Here is a 23,636-nt window from a genome sequence, read left to right on the forward strand (position 1 = left end):
CAGCGAAATGGTATTCTATTAAGTAAACTAGATTCTGGAGGTCTTGAGGCATGCTAGCAAATTAATTAAACCTAAGGAGGGGGCCTTGGGAATCTCTAAATTACAGTCAGTTGGTCAGAAGCATAGATAACAACCTGAACTTGTGATTGGCATCTGAAGTAGGGCCAGTCTTATGGAACTGAGTAATTAACTTGTGGAGTCTGACACTATTGCCATGTAGACAGTATCAGAAATGAGTGGAATTGTAGTACACCTAGCTGGTGATCAAGAAGTGCTTGATGGTGTGGGAGGAAAATACACATCAAAATTGGAATAAAAAGCACACATAGTAATGGAACAGTTTGGCCTAAAACCCAATTTCTTCAATCCCCAAGTCCAGTGCTAATTCATACACATGCATCTGAAACACATATTATCTGCCATGAAATTTTTGGTTAGAATTTATTATGATAATTGATAGTCTTTAAATTATTTGAATACTTTTAAAATATTTTAACTATAACAATAAATATAATCATACCACAAAAAATTTAGAAATTTAAGAGAAAGAAAAAATTACTAATATTATTATTCTAACATATGACCTTATTATCTTCCCTTTAACACTACGTCACAATGCAGAAACTTCTTGAACACATTTAGAGAAACTGCATTTAGCAAATAAGTGTAAGACAGTTGGTAGGAAAATTATCTTTACTCCCAATTCAAATTCCTATGTTCTGAATACTGATTACTATGACTTTCTGATCCTGTTTCCTGGATCTTTATATTTTCTCTTTCACAAATTAGACCTGGTTGTTGCAATCTCTAATCTCGACCCTTGGCTTTTACCTAAAACCGAATATCTTAAATCTCTAGCTTGCGATGGCAAAAGTACTTGGTTCACGGAAAAGAATGCCATGATCTACTAAAGGATCAACCATGGAGCTGGAAGGTAGCATTATAGTTTTTGTTAATCTTGTCCTGGATCTTTAAGCTTTTTCTAATTGGAGTAACTTTAATCATTAACTTCAGAATCCAGCTTCTGTTACACCTTCTAAGTCCAGTCCACCTAATTAACTTAACGCTATCTCCTCCTACCTCCCAAAATGAACTGGAAAAAACAAAAACAAAAACATGAAGTTAAGTGACCTGTGATATATTTACTTAAAATAATACTTTAAAAAAAATAATTAATGTTTTTAAGTAATCTCTACACCCAATGTGAGCCTGAACTCACAACCCCGAGATCAAGAGTCTCACGTTCTGTCTTCTTCCAACTGAACCAGCCAGGTATCCCAAAAGAATATTTTATAAAGCCATTTTTAAAAGGTCTATGCAGACTTTATAATTACATGAAAAAGTTATAAGATTTTAAACTGAAAAAATTATTGCACATACAACATTAAAATAACAGATTTTTTTAACTTCTGCAGAAAAAAAAGTAATGGAAAACACTAAAATTAAAAAAAAATTTAATGATTGAAATGTGGTATTTTATTTCCTCATATTGGAACTCTTCTGGGTTTTCCCATGTGTGTAATTTTTTAGTAATAAAAAAATAACCATTATGAAAAAAATAAAACTTTAAGAAGCAACAAAAGTCTAAGGTTTAGTTTAATACCTCTCATGTATTTTTAAAAAGCAATACATAAATAATCAAATTTTCCTTTGTCAATTCAACCAGAATCCTAAAATTGTCAAAAGCTCTGTCTAGGAGTTGATTCTCAACTTCTAGACTGCCACATTCTTCAAAGGTCCCAATATTCATAATTCCTTTTTTTTTTTTTTAATATTTTTATTTATTTCTAGGAGAGAGAGAGAGAGACAGCGTGAGCAGGGGAGGGTCAGAGAGAGAGGGAGACACAGGCTCTGAAATAGGCTACAGGCTCTGAGCTGGCAGTCAGCACAGAGTCCGATGCGGGGCTCGAACCCACGAACCGGGAGATCATGACCTAAGCGAAAGTCGGACGCTTAACCGACTAAGCCACCCAGGCGCCCCCCAATATTCATAATTCCTAAAGGCCAGTTGTCTTTTCTGTCCCAGCACCAATTGGTCTCTTCACCTCTTGCTGTGTAGGCTTGACTTAATGTAAGCCAGAGCTCACAGAGTACAGTACCACAAACCCTTCATAGCTGAGCAAGGATATATACAAAATTTATTTTGCTACAAATAAGAATATAAAGATATACACTGATACATGTGTAGGAGACTTATAGGCTATGTGAAAGATTAGTACAGAGAAGATACAACTTGCCATAAATTCATGATAAGAGCCATGAGGGAACATCTGTCTCTCAATATGCAGGAGAGCACAGTCAAAAGCATCAACAATCTTAAACAGTAACGGTGAAGAAAGAATACAGTAACTATGAAATGCATTTTCAACTTCCCAAAACTTTTATTAGGAAGAAAACAAAAGACATCCATCTTCTGAATCTCTCCAATGACCTGCTGTAATTTCTACTCTTCAAAAGTGTATAATGGACACAAATACTTCGGGAACACTGAGATAGTAACACTTCTTTCTATTCTCTCCACATGTAATGCCTCTGTTCCCGTTCTCTCAGACACAGATAATAAAGAATGAAAGTAAAAACTATTGAGCCTGTGTCTGATTTCCACCAAATTGAGAGACATTTCCCTCAAAATGGTGTGAGAGTTAATAAATCCACTTTAATCTCTTACTCAAACCAGAACTGACAGTTTTGCATTCCATATTAAATTATTTATTTGTTCTACATAGATGGTCCCTGGCAATGGCTTTGGCCTGAAAAATGAGCTTCAATTTTATAAACTGTTTCTTTTTTTTTTTAATTTTTTAAATGTTTATTTGTGAGGGAGAGAGAGACAGCACGAGCAGGGGAGGGTCAGAGAGAGAGAGGGAAACACAGAATCTGAAACAAGCTCCAGGCTCTGAGCTGGCTGTCAGCACAGTGCCCGACATGGGACTCGAACCCACAAACCGTGAGATCATAACCTGAGCCGAAGTCGGACACTTAACCGACTGAGCCACCCAGGCGCCCCAATTATAAACTGTTTCTATTAAAGGGATCACATCTCCCACAATAGAGTATTTTGATTAAAAAATTAAACCTCTACAGAAATTAAAATTTATTTCTTTACAGGTAGAGTGAATCTTTTTACCACCCATTCAAGAAAATTATCTTTACACCAAAAATTAACAAGACAAAGAAAGAAAGAAAGAATAATAAGCCTCTAATTTACAAAGCAGTGAAGTAATATATGGCTTGTTAGCAAAGAAAATTTATTTCCTATACAGAAATTATCCTTCCACCTTGTTTCAAGAAAATAATAAGAGGAAATACATTTTAGCTCTTAAAAATGTAAGGGCAGTAACAGATTCATGCAAAAACAGGGCGTTGCACTTCATTTTGTTCTCAAGAATAGTCTCGGATTAGTTTGCCGACCACAAAATTGATTCACTTCTCCTAGGAGAGACTACTGTAGGATTTATGGCACTTGCCAAAAAAATTAAATTCTTATCTCACCTTTTTTCAGATATGCCTTGTCTCAACAACCATACTGAAGATTTTCTAGAATAAAAATCCATACCTCTTAGTGTCTTCAGTATCTCTCCTAGTGCCCCACACATTAATTTCAACGATGATGAATGTGATCCTTGCTAAAAACCTAGCTTCTGTGCCCATTTTCCTTCCTCCTCTGTAAAAGACTACTACTACTATGATAGGAAAAGATAGGATTCAGTAGGGAAAGGCTAGGACCTGAGGTCCTTGGGTGGGGAAAAACACTATTTTAGAACAAGGCTGTGCGTGTCTGACCACAGCAAACTCCCTCAGGCTTAAAATTCCTCTTAAGAATGTAACAGATACCGGGGCACCTGAGTGGCTCAGTCTGTTAAGCGTCTTACTTCAGCTCAGGTCATGATCTCACGGTTTGTAGGTTTGAGCCCCACGTCGGGCTCTGTGCTGACCGCTAGCTCAGATCCTGGAGCCTGCTTCAGATTCCTCCCCTGCTCACACTGGCTCTCTCTCTCTCTCTCAGAAATAAATAAAACATTAAAAAAAAAGAATGTAACAGGTACCACCTACTACCCCTCAGTTTCCCCCCAGAAATTTGACAAAAAACCTAAATAAAAATAAGTAGACCATAAAACATATGACCCACAAGGAAGGGTATGGTCATAGACCACCACTCACATAACGGAAATGAGCCAAACAGGAATGGAAAACACAGCACCTAGAGTTATCCAGCCAGTAAGGGTAAAACCTGAGAAGGAACAAGGGGGAAGGGAAATGAGGGCGACCAGAACCTTATAAAACAAGTACCCTTGCCTATAGTCGCAGGTATTCACTTTCCAATGCTCCCTCTTTGTAAAGGGAGCTTTCATACTATTCTTTCTGCTTGTATACTCTAATAAACTTTTGCCTCCTACTCAGTTTCGTTCCTCTCTTCATTCTTCGAAGCGGGAAGACAATGAATCCTAGGTATTGCAGTAAAACATCCTGCAAAACTACGTGTACTTTATAGGGTTATTGTAAAGATTCAGTGAGATAATGTGGACATAATGCCTAGCACCCACCCCACCTGTGCACTGTGATCATTGACTGTACATCGCCTTTATGAAACAAAATAACAATTCCATATTCGTCAATTTTTAACACAAAAAGAAAGTGAAAATTGAAAGCAAGTAAATTAAACTAACAACCAAAGTATATTTTTAAAACAATTGTTATATCAGGGTCTGAAGGTTTATTTAATTATATTGATGGGGTTCAGGACAGGCCACCCTAGAATGTGTCACTTTGGCATATGGATTATTTGAGTGGAAGGCAATCAAGGCCTCTTTCAGACTCAAGAAGAGCTTTTTACCTCCCCCTTAACTACCTAAAAAATTTCAGATCTGGGACCCGTATCAGGAAGAGAGCTATTACCAGATATAACTTTTTAATCAGAAAGACTTATGTGCATTTGTTTACCAAACTTTTGCTCTTTGCGTCTTCCTGTGAATGGTCTTCCTTCCCTTTGAGCCCAGATGCCTACCTGTTTCTCTTTAGCCTAAGATGGCATATAAGCTTCAATGGCGTGACTGGCTTTGACCCACTAATGCCTATGTCAGGCTCCCATACATACAAAATTAAATTTGTTTTTTTAGTCAATCTGTCTTATTTCAATGTGATTACTAGTTCAGCCAAAGAGCCTAGAAGAAAAGAAGGGGAAAGTTTTCTTCCTCTAGAAATTCAAGTTATCTATGGTTACTCTGGCTCAGATTTTTACTGTGAATATAACAAAACCACTTCCCAATTGGCAAAATATAATGATTTTGTTAAGCTCATTAATTAGTAAAAAAACAAATTTAAAATAACCTCTAAGAATTAAGAAACAGAAAAAAAAATTGTCATTTAGCAGGGCATAAAGTTTATTGTTTAAAGAAAAAGCTGAAAATTCTTACAACAGCCCACAAGAAATTATCCAGATTTTTCTACGAAAGCAAACTGTAATCACATTTTTACCCACTATGACTGATGCTTATATAGGGATTAAAAAGATACAGTGGAAGGAAAATTTTCTGAATCATAAATCAGATTGCAGAAGATGATGCAACCCATGACTCAGGCGAGGTCAATAATCATGATCAAAATTATGCATGCATTTTTCATATACACTTTGCAATAGCAATTGTAATTTGTAGTTATCTGCTGATTATCATAAGTGGAGCTGATGCTAGATAAAAATGAACTGTGATGTTCAACTAAAAGCAAATAATGTTAAAATCTTCATCTGTATAATATTCTGGGACAATTATAAAACATGATGATAATGACCTAAATCTGCACCTTAGTATAACTTTAAGAAATATTTTATATTCGACATAAGCAAGATGGTGAAGTAGGGAGCTCCGTGCATTTGGCTTGCACCCATCTTTCAAACAGAGAAGGCCTGAAGCCATAGGACACTAAACCACAGAGGTTTGGGAAGAGAAAGAGACAGAATACACTGGGAAGGAAACTTCTTAAGTGTGGCTACCTCAAGAAACAAGCCAAAGTACACATGGTGGAGAGTCCCAAATACCGCTACGAGTAGGGAAACAAAATAGCCAAACTCTAAACAAGTGAAACCAAGAGACACCATTCAAAGAACACTTCCTGAATGGACAGGCCCTGAACAGTCAGAGAGCCCTCTTTAATACAGCAGAAATCGCAGGGGCAGAGCATACAACAAGCTTTTAAAATTAACAGGAGATAGAAAACTAACCAAAATGATGAAACAGAAGAACTCTCCTCCAAAGAAATTCCAGGAAGAAATGACAGCTAAAGAACTGCTCAAAAAAGATATAAGCAACATAACTGAACAAGAAATTGGAACAATAGTCATAAAATTAATTGCTGGGCTTGAAAAAAGCATGGAAGACATCAGACAAACTATTGCTACAAAGACTATGAAGCTCAAAAAGAGTTACAATGAATTTAAAAATGCTATAAATGAGATTCATAATAAAATGGAGGCGTCCAATGCACGGTTTGAAGAGGCAGAAAGGAGAATAAGTGATTTAGAAGACACAATTATAGAAGAAGAGGAAGCTGAGAAAAAGAGAGATAAACTGATCCAGGAATATGAAAGAAGACTTCAAGAGCTCAGAGACACAATCAAACGGAACACTATCCGTATCATAGGAATCCCAGAAGATGAAGAGAGAGGGAAAGGTGCTGAAGGAGTCCTGGAACAAATTATAGCAGAGAACTTCCCCAAGCTTGGGAGAGAAGTAGATGTTGAAATGCAAGAGGCACAGAGAACTCCCCTCAGATGTAACATGAATCAAAATTCTGCACGACATATCATAGTGAAACTGGCAAAAATAAGGACAAAGAGAGAATTTTGAAAGCAGGTAAGGAGAAAAGGGCCCTATCATACAAAGGGAAACCTAACAGAGTGGTGACAGACCTATCTACTGAAACTTGGTAGGCCAGAAAGGAATGGCAGGAGATCTTCAATGTAATGAACAGAAAAAATATGCAGCCAAGAATCCTCTATCCAGCAAGCCTGTCATTCAGAATAGAAGGAGAGATAAAAGTCTTTCCAAATAAACAAAAATTGAAAGAATTTGTCACCACTAAGCCATGCCTAGAAGAAATCCTGAGGGGGACTCTCTGAGGGAAATGTTGCAAGGAACGCAAGATGCTAGAGACACCACCTTTAGTATGAATCCCACAAATGACACAATGACTCTAAACCCGTATGTTTCAATAAAAACACTGAATGTAAATGGGCTGAATGCTCCAATCAAAAGACAGAGGGTAACAGAATGGATAAAAAACCAAAACCCACCTATTTGCTGTCTACAAAAAATGCATTTTAGACTGGAGGACACCTTGAGATTAAAAGTAAGGGGATGGAGAAATATCTATCATGCTACTGGAAGTCAAAAGAAAGCTAGAGTAGCTATACTTATATCAGACAAACTGGACTATAAATTAAAGACAGTAACAAGGGATGAATAAAGAAGGGCATATATAATAATTACAGGGTCTATCCATCAGGAAGAACTAACAGTTATAAATGTCTACGCATCGAATATGAGAGCATCTAAATATTTAAAACAATCACAAACAGAAACAATCTTATAGGTTATAGTGCACTAATAGCAGGAGTTTTTAATACTCCACTTCCAGCAATGGATAGATCAACTAGACAGAAAATCACTAANACGTGAGCAGGGCAGGGTCAGAGAGAGAGAGAATCACAGACTGAAACAGGCTCCAGGCTCTGAGCTGGCAGTCAGCACAGAGCCCGACGCGGGGCTCGAACCCACGAACCGCAAGATCATGACCTAAGTGAAAGTCGGACGCTTAACCGACTAAGCTACCCAGGCGACCCCCAAATAGACAAAATCTTGAAGGAAAATGGACGTATTACAAGCAACCCCTCAAAAATACAAGCAATTATCAGGGAATACTATGAAAAATCATATGCCAACAAATTGGACAACTTAGAAGAAATGGACAAATTCCTAAACCCACACTCACTACCAAAATTCACACAGGAAGAGATAGAAAATCTGAACAGACCCTAACTAGTGAAGAAATGGAATCAGTTACCAAAAATCTCCCAACAAATAAGAGCACTATGCCAGATGGCTTCCCTGGGGAATTCTACCAGACTTTTAAAACAGACTTAATACCCATTCTTCTCAAGCTATTCCAAAAAATAGAAATCAAAGAAAACTTCCAGACTCATTTTATGAAGCAAATATCACTTTGATTCCCAAGCCAGACAGAGACCCAGCAAAAAAAAAAAAAAAAAAAAAAAAGAAAACTACAGGCCAATATCCTTGATGAATACAGATGCATAAAATCTTCAACAAGATACTTGCAAATCGAAAGCAACAGCACATAAAAAGAATTATCCACCATGATCAAGTGGGATTCATTCCTCAGTTACAGGGCTGGTTCAATATTCACAAATCAATCAATGTGATACATCACATCAACAAAAGAAAAGATAAACACCATATGATGTTGTCGATAGATGTAGAAAAAGCATTTGACAAAATACACATCCCTTCTTAATAAAGGCCTTCGAGAAAGTTGGGATAGAAGGAACTTACCTAAACATCATAAAAGTCACCTATGAGAAGCTCTCAGCTAACATCATCCTCAATGGGGAAAAACTGAGAGCTTTCCCCCTGAGATCAGGAACACGACAGGGATGTCCACTCTCACCACTGTTGTTTACCATAGTGCTGGAAGTCCTAGCATCAGCCATCAGACAACAAAAGGAAATCAAAGGCATCATAATTGGCAAGAGGAAGTCAAATTTTCACTTTTCGCAGACGACATGATACTCTACACAGAATACCCGACAGACTCCACCAGAAGCCTACTAGAACTGATCCATGAATTCAGCAAAGTTGCAGCGTACAAAATCAACGTAATCGGTTGCATTTTTATACACCAACAACGAAGCAACAGAAAGAAAACAAGAAACTGATCCCATTCACAATTGCACAAAAAACCATAAAGTACCTAGGAATATGCTTAACCAAAGATATAAGAGATCTATATGATGAAAAATATAAAAAACTTATGAAGGAAATTGAAGAAGACACAAAGAAATGGAAAAACATTCCATGCTCATGGATAGGAAGAATAAATATAGTTAAGATGTCATTACTACCTAAAGCACTCTACACATTCAATGCAATTCCAATCAAAATTGCACCAGCATACTTCTCAAAAATAGAAAAAACTATCCTAAAATTTGTATGGAACCACAAAAGACCCCGAATAGCCAAAGTAATACTGAAAAATAAAACCAAAACGGGAGGTATCACCATCCCAGACTTTAACCTCTACTACAAAGCTGTCATCATCAAGACAGTATGGTATTGGCACAAAAACAGACACATAGACCAATGGAACAGAATTGAGAACTCAGAAGTGGACCCAAAAGTATACAGCCAACTGATATTTGACAAAGCAGGAAAGAATATCCAATGGAAAAAAGACAGCCTCTTTAACAGATGGTGTTGGGAGAACTGGACAGCAACATGCAGAAGAATGAAACTACATCATTTTCTCACACCATACACAAAAATAAACTCAAAATGGATAAAGGACCTGAATGTAAGACAGGAAACCATCGAAACCCTAGAGGAGAGAGCAGCAAACAAACTCCTTGACCCCAACCGCAGCAATTTCATATTTGACACATCCCCAAAGGCAAGGGAATCAAGAGCAAAAATGAACTATTNAGCATCAGGGAAATACAAATCAAAACCACACTGAGATACCAACTCACGCCAGTCAGAGTGGCTAAAATGAGCAAATCCGAGGATTCTAGATCCTGGCGAGGATGTGGAGAAACGGGCACCCTCCTACACTGCTGGTGGAAATGTAAACTGGTACAGCCCCTCTGGAAAACAGTGTGGAGGTTCCTCAAATAATTAACTCTAGAACTCCCCTATGACCCAGCAATAGCACTGCTAGGAATTTACCCAAGGCAACAGGAGTGCTGATGCAGAGGGACACATGGACCCCAATGTTCATAGCAGCCCTCTCAAGAATAGCCAAAACATGGAAAGAGCCTAAGTGTCCATCAACGGACAAATGGATCAAGAAGATGTGGTTTATCTATAGCATGGAATACTACATGGCAATGAGAAAGAATGAAATCTGGCCATGAGTAGCAACATGGATGGACCTTGAGGGTGTTATGCTGAGTGAAATAAATCAGGCAGAGAAGGGCAAATACCATATGTTTTCAGGTATAGGAGGATTAGGAGGAACTTAACAGAGGACCATAGGGGAGAAGAAAGGGAACAATAGTGGGGGAGAGGGAGGGAGGCAAACCATGAGAGACTCTTGAATGCTGAGAACAAACTGAGGGCTGATTGAGGTGGGACGGGGTGGGAGGGGGGAGATAGGCATGGAGGAGGACACTTGTGGGGATGAGCACTGGGTGTTATATGGAAACCAACTTAACAATAAACTATTTGTAAAAAAAAAAAAGTAAAATAAAATTATGTGATGTTTTGGCATTAAAATAAATAAATAAATAAATTCTGCGCCACAAAAAAAAAAACAACCCAGAAATATTTTATATTCACAAAATATATGTTGTAAAACTCTTCAGCAATAACTAAACTTCTCTAAACAAACAAGTAATGGTTACAAAAAAAAGTGTGAGTTAGCTACTCACAGAGGAGAAAAGAGGGGAAAGAGGAGAGAGAACACAAAGGAAGGGAGAGAAGGTATGCAAGACAGGTATGCAAGATAGACACTACTTACTTTTCAAGGAAATGAAGAACAATCAAAGATCCAGCCCTTCAGGCTATATATGAAATGACTCTTCCTTGTCAAGTATAATTAACAGAATGAATGCATGTGAAAGCAGAATACAGTGATAAAACATAAAGTTTGTTAGTAATTTAATTCTTGAGCTAAGTAATTTTGTGGTACTATTTCTTAGAATATTCCTTTTTTTCTGTACAACAAAAATACTTCTGAAAACAACTATAATGTTTTGGGGGGGGTTGTTGTTTAATTTTCTTAATGTTTATTTATTTTTGAGAGAGAGAGAGAGAGAGAGAGAGACAGAGCATGAGTGGTGGATGGGCAGAGAGAGAGGGAGACATAGAATTCCAGGCAGACTCCAGGCTCTGAGCTGTCAACACAGCCCCATGCAGGTCTTGATCTCATGAACCACAAAATCATCAACTGAGCCAAAGTCAGACACACAACCAACTGAGCCACCCAGGTCTCCAAAACAACTATAATATTTATTCATGATGAATTTTTCCATCTTGGTATCAAAAATTCCAAAACATGATATTAAATTCTTTGAGAAAGACATCTTTACTTACACTGAAATTTTCTCAACACCTTTTATTCTGAATGGCTTCAATTTATAGGGAAAAAAAGCTACTATGTTTCATAGACTGCTTATCAAATATTCTCTTCTTTAAAAAAGGGGAGGGGGCTTTAAATTGGAAAATCCTTCCCCCTGGTTATTCTAGTAGACAGTTTATTTGACCATACCATTAGATTCTTGCCTTCATGATTTTATTTTCTGTGTGTAGAAACAAATTGATAGTTATGTCATCTAACATAGAGAGAAATTGTGGATTCCTTTAAAGGGAAGAAAAAGAAGAAAACATTTTTGTTTAAAATGGATTTCAGCGTAGTTGGGCTCTATTTTTCTTCAAAAGTGACAATGTTCTTTTTTACAATTAAAAACAGAAAAATATTTTTATCTGGGAGCTATTTTTAAACTCTGAAGAATATTTGAAATTAATCCTTTCTCCTTTATTAAAAGGAAATAAAAATGAAACAATCACATTTCTTAAAGAATAGATTTACCAGGGCACCTGGGTGGCTCAGTTGGTTAAGCACCTGACTTCTGCTCAGGTCATGATCTCAGTGTTCATGGGTTTGAGCCTGCATCGGGCTCTGTGCTGACTGCTCAGAGCCTATAACATGCTTTAGAGTCTGTGTCTCCCTCTCTCTCTGTTCCTCCCCTGTTTGTGCTCTGTCTCTCAAAAATAAATAAACATTTAAAAAAATGTTTAAAAAGAAAAGATTTACCAGTTCCTTCAAAACAGCCTTCAGAAAAATGTTTCAAATTATTCTTTATGTGTATCTATTCATCAAATATTCACTGAATGCCTGTCATTATGCTAGGCATAGTTCCAAACCTTATGGAGTTTATGTTTAAAGAGATAAAGACATAAATCACACTAAAGAAAAATTATACTTAGGGTGAGTTTTCATTGTGCAAAAAAATATGAACATTTCCATTTCAATAACTAATTTAAACCTTCTTAACATAATCATTTCAAATAATATAACCCAAAACTTTTGACCTGTATGCTGTGAAGTCAGAAAGTTAAGTTCCAGGTCAAAGAAATTGTGGCAAAGACTTTATCAACAATAAAATAAACATATAACCTAAATTACTTTAGATCTTAATGAAAAAGAGATTGATTCACTGTACCCTTACTGAATGAACAAGTCTGACTGCATTTGGTAGTTACCTTTACTAAAACCTTCCTTGCAGATGCTTATCCCAGGATGCTGTGGGTCCAGAGCTACACCTGGTGGCCAGTTTACAAACTTACAAGAAACTGTCCTAAGTATTTTAATGGAAACATATAAGTTATGCCTCTGTTAATCAAAAATATGCAAAACTGGGGAAAATTTTAAAATTTAATGAAAAATATAAAAAGATTACAATATATAACTATATGATAAAGTATAACAACATGTGAGTGGCAGCAATTAAGTGATGACATATGGATAGTCACTGTAAAATTCTTTTAACTTTGTTGTATGTTGGGAAATCTTTACAATAAAATGTTCAAAAAAATTAAGGATTTTTAAAAATGTTCCACCACTGTTATGTTTAGCACAAACACCTTTTTAGGTATTATTTCCCTTATGTATGAGCATAATGTATGTCTATATAATTTATGCTTGTGTAACAGTCTATTATACTGATGTATAATGAATTATCAATTTACTTGTTCCACATTTATTCAATTTCCAACTGAATATCTATAAATTCACGTTTTTGTTTCTGTTAAATCATGTTTCTTACACAAATTTTTATGACATCACTGGAATCAAAGGAGATAATTATTTTTATGGCTCAGAGACATGATCAAACTACTTTATACCTTCACACTGCTTTCCTAAGTGAAACCCCACACCAATTTAACCACAACCATAGGCCCTAGCCATTTCAATATCTTGCGGCTTTACTAAGCATAAAAATATAATCCAGAAGTTAATTTGCACTTCTTTTATTTTTGAAAAGTTTTTACATATTTATTTCTGCATTCATCTACTGGAATCTTAATGATTTTCTTATAAATTTGAATAACCACTTTGTTATAACTATTGACCCACTTTCTCCTAAACTCAGGCAAGTTTTTCCCATCAGCTATCACATTTTACCGTTTTCATGGTTTATTCTTATATATTCTAATCTGTCAGTCTCATCTATTGTGATTTCTTCAGTCCATTTGGAACTAAGAAATAGACGATTTTTCCAGAAATATAATAAATATTCTAAAATGTATTTGTTATATTTTTCGAGTAGGAGCTGTGGAGTTGAGAAGAGCAGGGCTTTCTCCTGTCCCTGCCAGTGCATATGCTTGTCCATTGATATCAGTGTACTTTAAAAAGAGGGAGTCACGGGGCGCCTGGGTGGCTTAGTCGGTTAAACGTCCGACTTTCGCTTAGGTCATGATCTCGCGGTTCGTGGGTTCGAGCCCCGCGACCGGCTCTGTGCTGACTGCCAGCTCAGAGCCTGGAGCCTGTTTCAGTCTGTGTCTCCCTCTCTCTCTGACCCACCCCTGTTCACGTGGTCTATCTCTCTCTCTCCTAGAAATAAATAAATTTAAAAAAAATTAAGAAAAAAAAAAAGAGGGAGTCATGTGGCAAAAATGTTACTTTGCCTACGGGGTTCAAGGCTCCCATTTGACCTGATCCTGTGAACTCTGTTCACACCAACTTGCACACAAACAACAGATAGTACTATGTTGTCAGTGAATTAGTCGGTCATCAAACCAATGCTGAGTCTTGGAGTACTGGCAGGGCAGTGGCTTGAATTCCCAGAGTTTGAGGTGGTGGGACTCACTCTTCTGGCCAGGGTGTTTTTGGAAATATGTGTCATGGCAGCTACATGCTTGCACCAACCACTGGCACCTCAGAGTGAACACAACACAAGTGATATGTAATCTGCTCTGTCCTGGCTTCCTTAGCCTTACCAGCACTGCTAATGTCTTGAAGATCATCCTACTGAGGAAGTTCCTGAACTACCTTTGTGGCTGAAGATAAAAGTTGAAGGCTACAAAAGACCAAGGAGGCTGTTTTGCTTCTTAAGACACTTAAAGCCAGTAATGACGTCAAAAAGGTCTATGCCTCTCTGTACATGAGAAATGGCAAGAGCAAAATGCAAAAAAAAAAAAAAAAGTCGTACCCAATGCAGGGGATCCTATATTATCTATAATGAGGACAACGGTATCATCAAAGCCTGCAGAAACATCCCTGGAATTAATCTACTTTATTAATTAAGCAAACTGAACATTTTGAAACTTGCTCCTGGTGGGCATGTGGGATGTTTCTCCGTTTGTACTGAAAGTGCTTTCTGTAGTTAGACGATCTGTATGGCACTTGGCATAAGGCTGCCTCTCAAGAGTGACTACAACCTTCCCATGCACAAGATGCTTAATACAGACCTTGGCAGAAGCCTGAAAAGCCCAGAGATCCAAAGAATTCTCTGAGCACCATGCAAGAAGAGTCATCACACAGAGTCCTAAAAAAGAATCCACTGAACAACCCAAGAATCACGTTGAAGATAAACCCATATGCAAAGACCATGTGCTGGAAAAACCATTCTTTACCAGGTCAGGAATCATAAACTCCAGATGGATAAAGCAGGAGCAGCCTTAAAAGCCAAAACAGACAAGAAGGGTTTCTAGCCAAGAAGCCTATAGGAAAAAAGGAAAGAAGGCTGTTGGTATGAAGAAGCAGAAGAAATCTTTGGTGGGAAAAACGCTGCAGCTACCAAGAAACCAGAAGCTGAGAAGAAGCCTGCAGAAAAGCAACCCACCACGGAAGAAGCGAAGCCTACTGCATAAACTTTGTTTACTCCATAAATGTCAAACCATTTTGGACAGCTAATTTTGAATAAAGACCTGATCAAAGTCAATGAGAAACATGAAAAAAAAATGTTTTCAGGGTGCCTGGGTGACTCAGTTGGTTGAGCGTTGGGACTCTTGATTTCAGCTCAGGTCATGAACTCATGGTTCGTGGGGTGGAGCCCCATGTGGGGCACTGTGCTGACAGCTCGGAGCCTGCTTGGGATTCTCTCTCTTCTCTCTCTGCCCTTCCCCTACCCATACTTTGTCTCTCTCAAAATAAACCTTAAAAACAAAATGTTTTAATTTTAATCTATACACATTCAATTCAGAAGGTAAAGTTCTCGAGCCCTATGTGAGTCTCCACATTTAGCATAGAGGTTGCTTGAGTCTCTCTCTCTCTCAAATTTAAAAAAAAAAAGTAAATTTCCCTTTAAGAAGAGAAGAAGGAAATAAAAATGTAGCTGGTAAAACTGAGACTTCATTCTACCATATCACTGCTTTTATTTTTTTTAAGTTTATTCATTTATTTTGAGAGAGAGCGTGTGCACTTGTGCATGTGCATAAGCTGGTGAGGGGCAGAGAACAAGTGAGAGAGGGAAGCCCAAGCAGGCTCAATACTGTCAGCATGGAGCCCCACATGGGGCTCAATCTCACAAGAAGTGAGATCATGACCTGAGCCAACTTCAAAAGTTGGACACTTAACTGAGCCACCCAGGAGCCCCCAGAACTGTTTTTAAATGTGGTCCTCCCAAGAAGCTGCATCAGAGATACTTAAGGGCACTTGTTATAAACATAGATTCTCAAATCCCATCTCTGTTATATTAAGGTAGAATCTCTAGGTATGGACACTGGGTAACTTTCATTTTTTAAAAAGATAACCAAGTGATTTTCATGCTGATTTAGGTTCAAAATCATAAACCAAGAGTAAGATTCTAGGTGAGTCACACAGTGGGGTTATTAAGATACCTGACGATCAGAAGACACTCAAATACGTTCTGAATGAATAATACACGCACTTTTTTCCTCATATGATAGAGAAAATTCACTCTTTAAAAAAAGTGAACAATTCCGTGGTTTTATTATATCCAGAGTTGTGAAACCATCACCACTATCAACTAGAGAACATTTCCATCACACCAAAAAAGGCATTTCACACCTCTTAGTAGTCACACCTTCTCCCTACTACTCCCCATCCTCAGGCAATCTCTAATCTGTTTTCTGTCTTGACAAATTTACCTATTCTGGACATCTCATAATACCCAAAATGAAATATTCAGATAAGTGAAATCAGACAGTATACAGGTTTTTTTGTGGCTGATTTCTTTCACTGAGTGTAATGTTTTTAAGGTTCATCAATGTTGTGGCATGTATTAGCATTTCATTCCTTTTCATTGCCCCATAACATTCCATTGTATGGATATACCATATTACATTTATCTTTTCATCAGTAGATGGATGTTTGGATTGTTTTCACTTTTTGGCTATTATAAAAGCCCTGCCATGAATGTTCATGTATGAGGTTTTTGTGTGAATGTAAGTTTTCATGACTATTGGGTAATTAGCTAGAGTTAAACTGCCAGGCTATATGATAACTCCATGTTTAACATTTAGGGGAATTGTCAAACTGTTTTTCAAAGCAGCTGCATTATTACACATTTCCACCAGCATTCCCAGTTTCTACCAGTCCTCCCCAACATTTGTCATCTGACTTTTTGATTCTAACTGTCCTAGTGGGTATGAAGGATCTCATTATAGTTTGATTTGCATTTCCTTTATGACTAATGATATTTAATATTTTCTCATGTGTTTACTGGCCATATGTATCTCTTTGGAGAAATGTCTATTCAGATCCTTTGCCCATTTTTAAAGTTTTTAATATTATTGAGTTGTAAGAGTTCTTTAAACTAAATACAAGTCCTCTAGGAGATATATAGGACTTGAAAATGTTTCTCCCATTCTGTGGGTTGTTTTTTTACTTTCTTAATAGTGTCCTTTGAAGCACAAAAATTTATAATTTAATAAATTCCTATATATCTAATTTTTCTGGTCTTACTTGTGCTTTTGGCATCATATCTCAGAAAACTTTGCCTAACCCAAGGCCACAGAGATTTACAACTATGTTTTCTTCTAAGAGGTTTATAATATTCACTCTACAATAGGTCTGTGAACCATTTTGACTTAATTTTTGCATACAGTATGAGATAGGGGGTCCAACTTCATTCTTTTACATATCCAGTTGTCTCAGTATGATTTGTTGAAAATACTTCTTTCCTTAGTGAATTGTTCTGATACAGTTTTCAAAAATCAACTGACCATTATGAAATTTATAAAAGAAACTATCAATCCTGGGGGCAACTAGGTGACTCAGTCAGCTAAGCATCTGACTCTTGATATCAGCTCAGATAATGATCTCTCTGTCATGAGATAAGGCCCCACAGTGGGCTCTGCCTGCTTGGGATTCCCTCTCTCTGTCCCACCCTTTGGTGCTCGCTTGTGCATGCACACACTCTCTCTCTCCCTCTCAAAAATAAATTTTAAAACATTTTTTAAAAAAACTTCTCAATCCTATTTCATGGGTCTATATGTCTACTCTTATACCAGCACCCACACCATCTTGATCACTGTTGCTTTATAACAAGTTTTAAAATCAAGAATATGTTCCTAGAAAAATTAAATTGTTCTCCTTTTTCAGCATTGTTTTGGCTATTCTTAGCCCATTTTATTTCCATATGAATTTTAGGATCAGCTTGTTAATTTCTATTAAAAAACAGAAGCAGAGATTTTGATAGAGATTGTGTTGAATCGTTAAATGATTGGGAAGTATTACCAAGTTGACAATATTGTCTCCCAATCCATTATTACTTTGAATTTATTTTGGTCTTGTTTACTTTCTTTTACCAATGTTTCATAGTTTTAGTGTACAAGTTTTACACTTCTTTTGTTAAATTTACTCCTAATTATTTTTTTTCTGATGTTATTGTAAATGGAATTGTTTTAATTCTGCTTTCAGTTTAGACATTTCTAAGGTATAGAAATGCAATTTATTTTCTGTGTAATGATCTTGTATCTGCAGCCATGCTGAACATATTTTAAAAGACTTTTAATGGATTTGTTATCTATGTACAAGATCATGTCATCTGCAAGTAGGGACAGTTTTACATCTTCCTTTTCAATCTGAATGTCTTTTATATCTTTTTCTTATCTAACTGACTTGTGTTAGAACAAAATAGTCCAGTGTTGAATGAAAGTAGCAGGAGTGGACATCTTTGTCTTGTTACTGGAAAGCATCCATAATCTTTTACCATGTAGTATAATGTTAGCTGTGGGTTATTTATAAATATTATTTATCAGCTTGAGGATGTTCCTTATTATTCTTAGTTTGTAGAGTGTTTTTATAAAAGGGTGCTGGATTTTGTCAAATTCTCTTTCTGTATTTATTAACATGATCATGGAGTTTTGTCTTTATTCTGTTAATATAGTATATTATATTGATTTTCAAATATTAAACCAGCTTTTTGTTGAGATAAATCTTAGTTGTTCATGGGTATAATCCTTTTTTAATGTTGCTATATATGGAGAAAGGAAAGATGGCAAAGGAGAAGGATCCTGAGCTTGCCTTATCCCAAAGAGACACTGAAATAACAGCTACCTCTATGCAACTAACTCTGAAAATGACTTGAAGACTATCAGAACAGACCTTCCATAGCTGGTTGCAGAGAAAATGCCACATCAAAAAGGGTAGGTGAGGCAGAGACACAGTTGGGAACTAGACCTCCTGAGTGACCAACCACAGATGGGAAGGACAACACAAGCAAAGAGAAGCAAGGGAATCAAAGTCCACACTACGCACTCCCAGTACTGGGGAACTGAACTGGGAAGATGAGCCCCCATAATGTCTGTCTTTGAAAACCAACAGTGCTTGGGGCGCCTGGGTGGCTTAGTCGGTTAAGAGTCCGACTTTCGCTTAGTTCATGATCTCACGATTCGTGGGTTTGAGCCCCGCATCGGGCTCTGTGCTGACTGCCAGCTCAGAGCCTGGAGCCTGTTTCAGTCTGTGACTCCCTCTCTCTCTGACCCTCCCCTGCTCACGCTCTCTCTCTCTCTCCTAGAAATAAATAAAACATTAAAAAAAAAATTTTAAAAAAAAAGAAAAGAAAACCAACAGTGCTTAATTCAGATATTTAAAACTCAGTGGGCTGGGGGCACCTGGGTGGCTCAGTCATTTGAGTGTCCTCTTGATTTTGGCTCAGATCGTGATCCCAGAATCAAAATCGACCCCCCAGTTCAAGCTCCATGCTCAGATTCTCTCTCTCTCCCTCTGTCCCTGTCCCCATCTCATGAATACTCTCTAAAATTCCTTTTAAAAAATTAAAAAATAATAAAAATCAGTGGGCTTAACTCCAGGAGAGCTGAAGGACAATAGGATACCAAGTTTCTGCCCTTAAAACCCAGCATACTAAATAACTCAGCCCAAGACAGAGCACAAAAGCAGCACCTGGGGTATACATAAGGGACACTTACTGACTAATATTAGAATGTGTGCCAGAGGGGCAAAGACCTGCAGATTTCTACTGGAAGAAAAGTGCTAGTGGGCACCACTTCTCCTCCTCTCCCCAAGCCTAGATAGCCAGATGTTTGCAGGCACCAGTGCCAAAATTCTTCATCTACCTTGATAGCAGCGTCCATTGTTCCCCTATGGCCCCACCCCATCCAAGCCTCTCACCTCAGCAGTATTCCTCCAAAGCGGTTCCTACCCCACTACACCGAGCTGGAAGCATCAACCAGTATCAGTGCCACTCCAAAGTGACTCCACACTGAGGAGGCAGAGGAGATAACTACACACACCAATACACCCAGTTTCTGCAGCCAGGCCTCTTAGCTGGCCGTGCAGGGAACAAGCCCTGTCCTTCTGTGGGCATGCAGCTATGACAGAAAGGCTAACTACAGATGGCTATGCTGACTGCTGGCCTCACCTACCAATGAGCCTGTAGCAGCTTTCACCAGGCCGTTCAACAATAGAGAGAGCAAACCATGCCTGATGCACCCACAGAGGGCAAAGCAGGTCATTGAAGCAAGCTGGGCCAAAAACAATCATGGCTTAAAAACAACAGGTGGGTGCAAAGAGCCCACACAGGGGACACCCCTGGAGTGCCTGGTTCTGCTGATTGGCAGGTGTTGCACTACAGAGTTCCACAAGACATCCTCTACATAAGACCACTACTTTCAAGACCAGGAAATGTAGCTGATCTACCTAATACATAAAACAAACAGAGAGTTAGATAAAATGAGGAGTCAAAGGAATGTGTCCTAAATGAAAGAACAAGACAAAATCAACAGAAAAAGAACTAAATGAAATGGAGATAAATATGCCTGATAAAAGCTTCAAAGTAATGGTCATAAAGCTACACACTGGATTTAAGAAGACTGGACGAACTCAATGAGAACTTCACCAAGGAGATAGAAACAAAGACTGTAGCAAGAGACAAAGAAGGATGTAACATAATAATATAGGGATTAATCCAATAAAAGGAGATAACAGTAGTAAAGATCTACAGACCCAACATAGAATCACCTAAATACTTAAAAGTAAATATCAATAGACATAAAGGGAGAAGTTGACAGTCATATAGTAATAGTAGGAAACTTTAACATGCCACTTACATCAATGGATAGATCACCCACACAGAAAATCGATAAGGAAAGAGTGTCTTTAAACAATACATTAGACCAAATAGACTAACAGATAAAGAACATTCTATCCCCAAAAAAAGAATACATATTTGTTTCAAGTGCACATGAAACATTCTCCAAGACAGATCATTTTAGGTCACAAAACAAGCTTCGCTAAATTTAGGAAAATTGAAATCACAATGCAATGAAACTGGAAATCAATTACAAGGAAAAAACTGAAACCCCTTCTTTAAATGTTTGGTCAGTTCACCATGAGGTCATCTTAGCCTGAGCTTTCCTTTGTAAGAATTTTCTAATTACTAATTGCTCTCTTTCCTCATTACCTATTCAAATTCTCTGCATCTTCTAGTGTCAGTTTTGTGACAGGTTTACAGGTTTGTGACTTTCCAGGAATTTGTCCATTTCAGCTAGGTTATCTAATTTGTTGGCATACAGTTGTTAATAGTACTCCCTTATCACCCTTTTTAATTCTGTAAGGTCTATACTGAAGTTTTTTCATTTATGATTTTGAAAACTGGAATCTTTTTTTTCTTGGTCTAGTTGAAGTTTTCTCAATTTTGTTAATGATTACAAAGAACCAACTTTGGTTTCACAGATTTTATTGTTTTTCTCTTTATTGGGGTTCTCATCTTATTTCTTCTGCTCATTTTGGCTTTAGTTTGCTCATCTCTTTCTAGTTGTGAACTAGGTAGAAACTAAGATTAGGTTAGGTTAGGTTATTGACTGACATCTTTTTCAAGTAGCTTGTTGTCCAGTAGTCTCAGGCCTCCATGGTGTTGCTCATCAAGCAGACAGCCCACTGGACTTTGGTCACATTGACTCCTGGCATCAAGCCTGGATGGCTGTTGAAATTAGTTGGAAACTAATCTACAAACTGAACAGAGTTCCTTGACTTATGGCTGCAACTGCAGTATTCACATCGTTAGGGATCACATCCCTTCTGTATAGTAAGCAGTAGGTCATACACTTGCCAAACTGAAAATCACACTTCACTGGCTGATTAGAGAACTTAAAGAAAGCAGTGGTATGATTGACACAGAGAGGGCAAAGGTTGTCATGGGGAAATGTATTCTCAGATAAGGTACAATGTTAGTCTGGAACTCAAGTAGAGCCCCTCAAACCAGAGGGAGAAAATAATGGAAGACTTATCAGCCTATTTATGCAGAAATAAGAGAGGTACTCTACACCAAGTACATGATGGCACATGTCATAGATGGTTATGAGTGGTGAGGATAGAGCTGTAAGGCTCTACTGCAGCAGTGGAGATCCTGAAGGCTGGATATACAAAGAACTCCAATTTAATCTTCCTGCTATATTCTATCAAAAGCTACACTATTAAGAGGGATATAAATCATAATTCAACACCTCCTACAAAGCTTAAGAAAATTAGAAATCCCTTAAGTCCTCTACAGTGTTCTGCCAGCTTTTGGGTCATCTCTAGTTCAAGACTGACAATCTCTGACCCCACACAGTTGTGAACCCAGGTGTGGTTGTTTGCAGCATCTTCTCTCCTTTATGCTAAGAAGCTGTTCTGGGTGGAAGAGTGAATGGTACTTCCCTGTAAGAATCCCATCTATAACAGTTGGTTCTTGGTCTGGGAGGAGTTCTTTGGGCACAATTCTTCCCAACTCTTGCCTCACAAAAGAAGATACTCATAATCTCCATTTTAATTTTTCCAACTGATGCTTTTTATTGTCAAGAATGAGGTCACCTGGCTGGATTCCATATTCCAGGCAACTGTGTTCCCAGAAAGTGCTCCCAATCTGAATACCAGCTTTGCCAATGGTAACAGAAAGGCATTTCCTCTTACTGATCTGAAGCTGTCAACACTACCCTGTGGTAGTGACTCTAAATTTGTCTCCTAAAGACAGCACATAATTTGATATTTTTACATATACTTTTCCAGTTTTGTAGCTTTTGATTAGAAAGCCTAATATACTTTATGTACCATAAAATACATTTTATGTACCATTTTACATATCATTTTATGTACCACAAAATATATTAAGCTTTCTCTTACATTCTGTATTGCCTATGGTACATTTTGCAGTTTTTGGTTATGTCTCATATCTTTTCTGTCTGTCTGTATCCCCATTACTGTCTTCTTTAGTGTGAGATATTTCTAATATACCATTCCCTTGTTTCCCCTTTACATTTTTTCACTTAATGGTTTCCCCAGTAATTACAATTAAAATCTCACTTAAAGCAATCTAGTTTGCTAGTTTTAAGTTCAATAAGAAACAAAAGCTTTGCCCCAATATATCTCCATTTCCTCCCTTCTCCTTTGTGCTACAATTGTCATACAAATTGTATCTTTACACATTGTAAGTCTCTTCATACAGTTTTATAATTAATGCTTTATGCAGTTTTCTTTTAAATCAGATAGAAGAGCTACAAACAAAAAAACATACTGTCATTTATATTTACCTATGTAGTTACCTTTACTATCTAGTGTGCCTTCACTTTGGCCTGTAATTTTTTTTTTGTACGGCAGGTATTCTCTCAATTTTTGTGTAAGAATGTCTTAACGTTATAATGTCTTAGAATCACCTTCATTTTTGATAGATATAAAATTTTGGTTGAGAGGTCTTTTATTTTCTTCTAGCACTTTGAATATGCCATCCAAATGAATTCTAGCCTCTATTTTTTAAGGTTATTTATTTTGAGAGAGAGAGAGAGAGAATGAGCAAGCAAGAGTGGGGGAGGGGCAGAGAGAGGGAGAGAGAGAATCCCAAGCAGGTTCCACACTGTCAGCACAGAGCCTGATACGGGGCTCAAACTCACAATCTACGAGATCATGCCCTGAACCGAAATCAAGAGTTGGAGCCTTAACTGACT

General features: G+C 37.5%; 1 pseudogene; it reads left to right on the plus strand.

Moving 5' to 3' along the window:
* LOC144240945 (large ribosomal subunit protein uL4-like) overlaps window positions 1–15,104 on the plus strand; it is a 137,868-nt pseudogene extending 122,764 nt beyond the window's left edge.
* The last annotated feature ends 8,532 nt before the right edge of the window (window positions 15,105–23,636 follow it).

Source organism: Crocuta crocuta, unplaced genomic scaffold, assembly GCF_008692635.1.
Source record: "Crocuta crocuta isolate KB4526 unplaced genomic scaffold, BGI_CrCroc_1.0 scaffold197, whole genome shotgun sequence".
Taxonomy (NCBI): domain Eukaryota; kingdom Metazoa; phylum Chordata; class Mammalia; order Carnivora; family Hyaenidae; genus Crocuta; species Crocuta crocuta.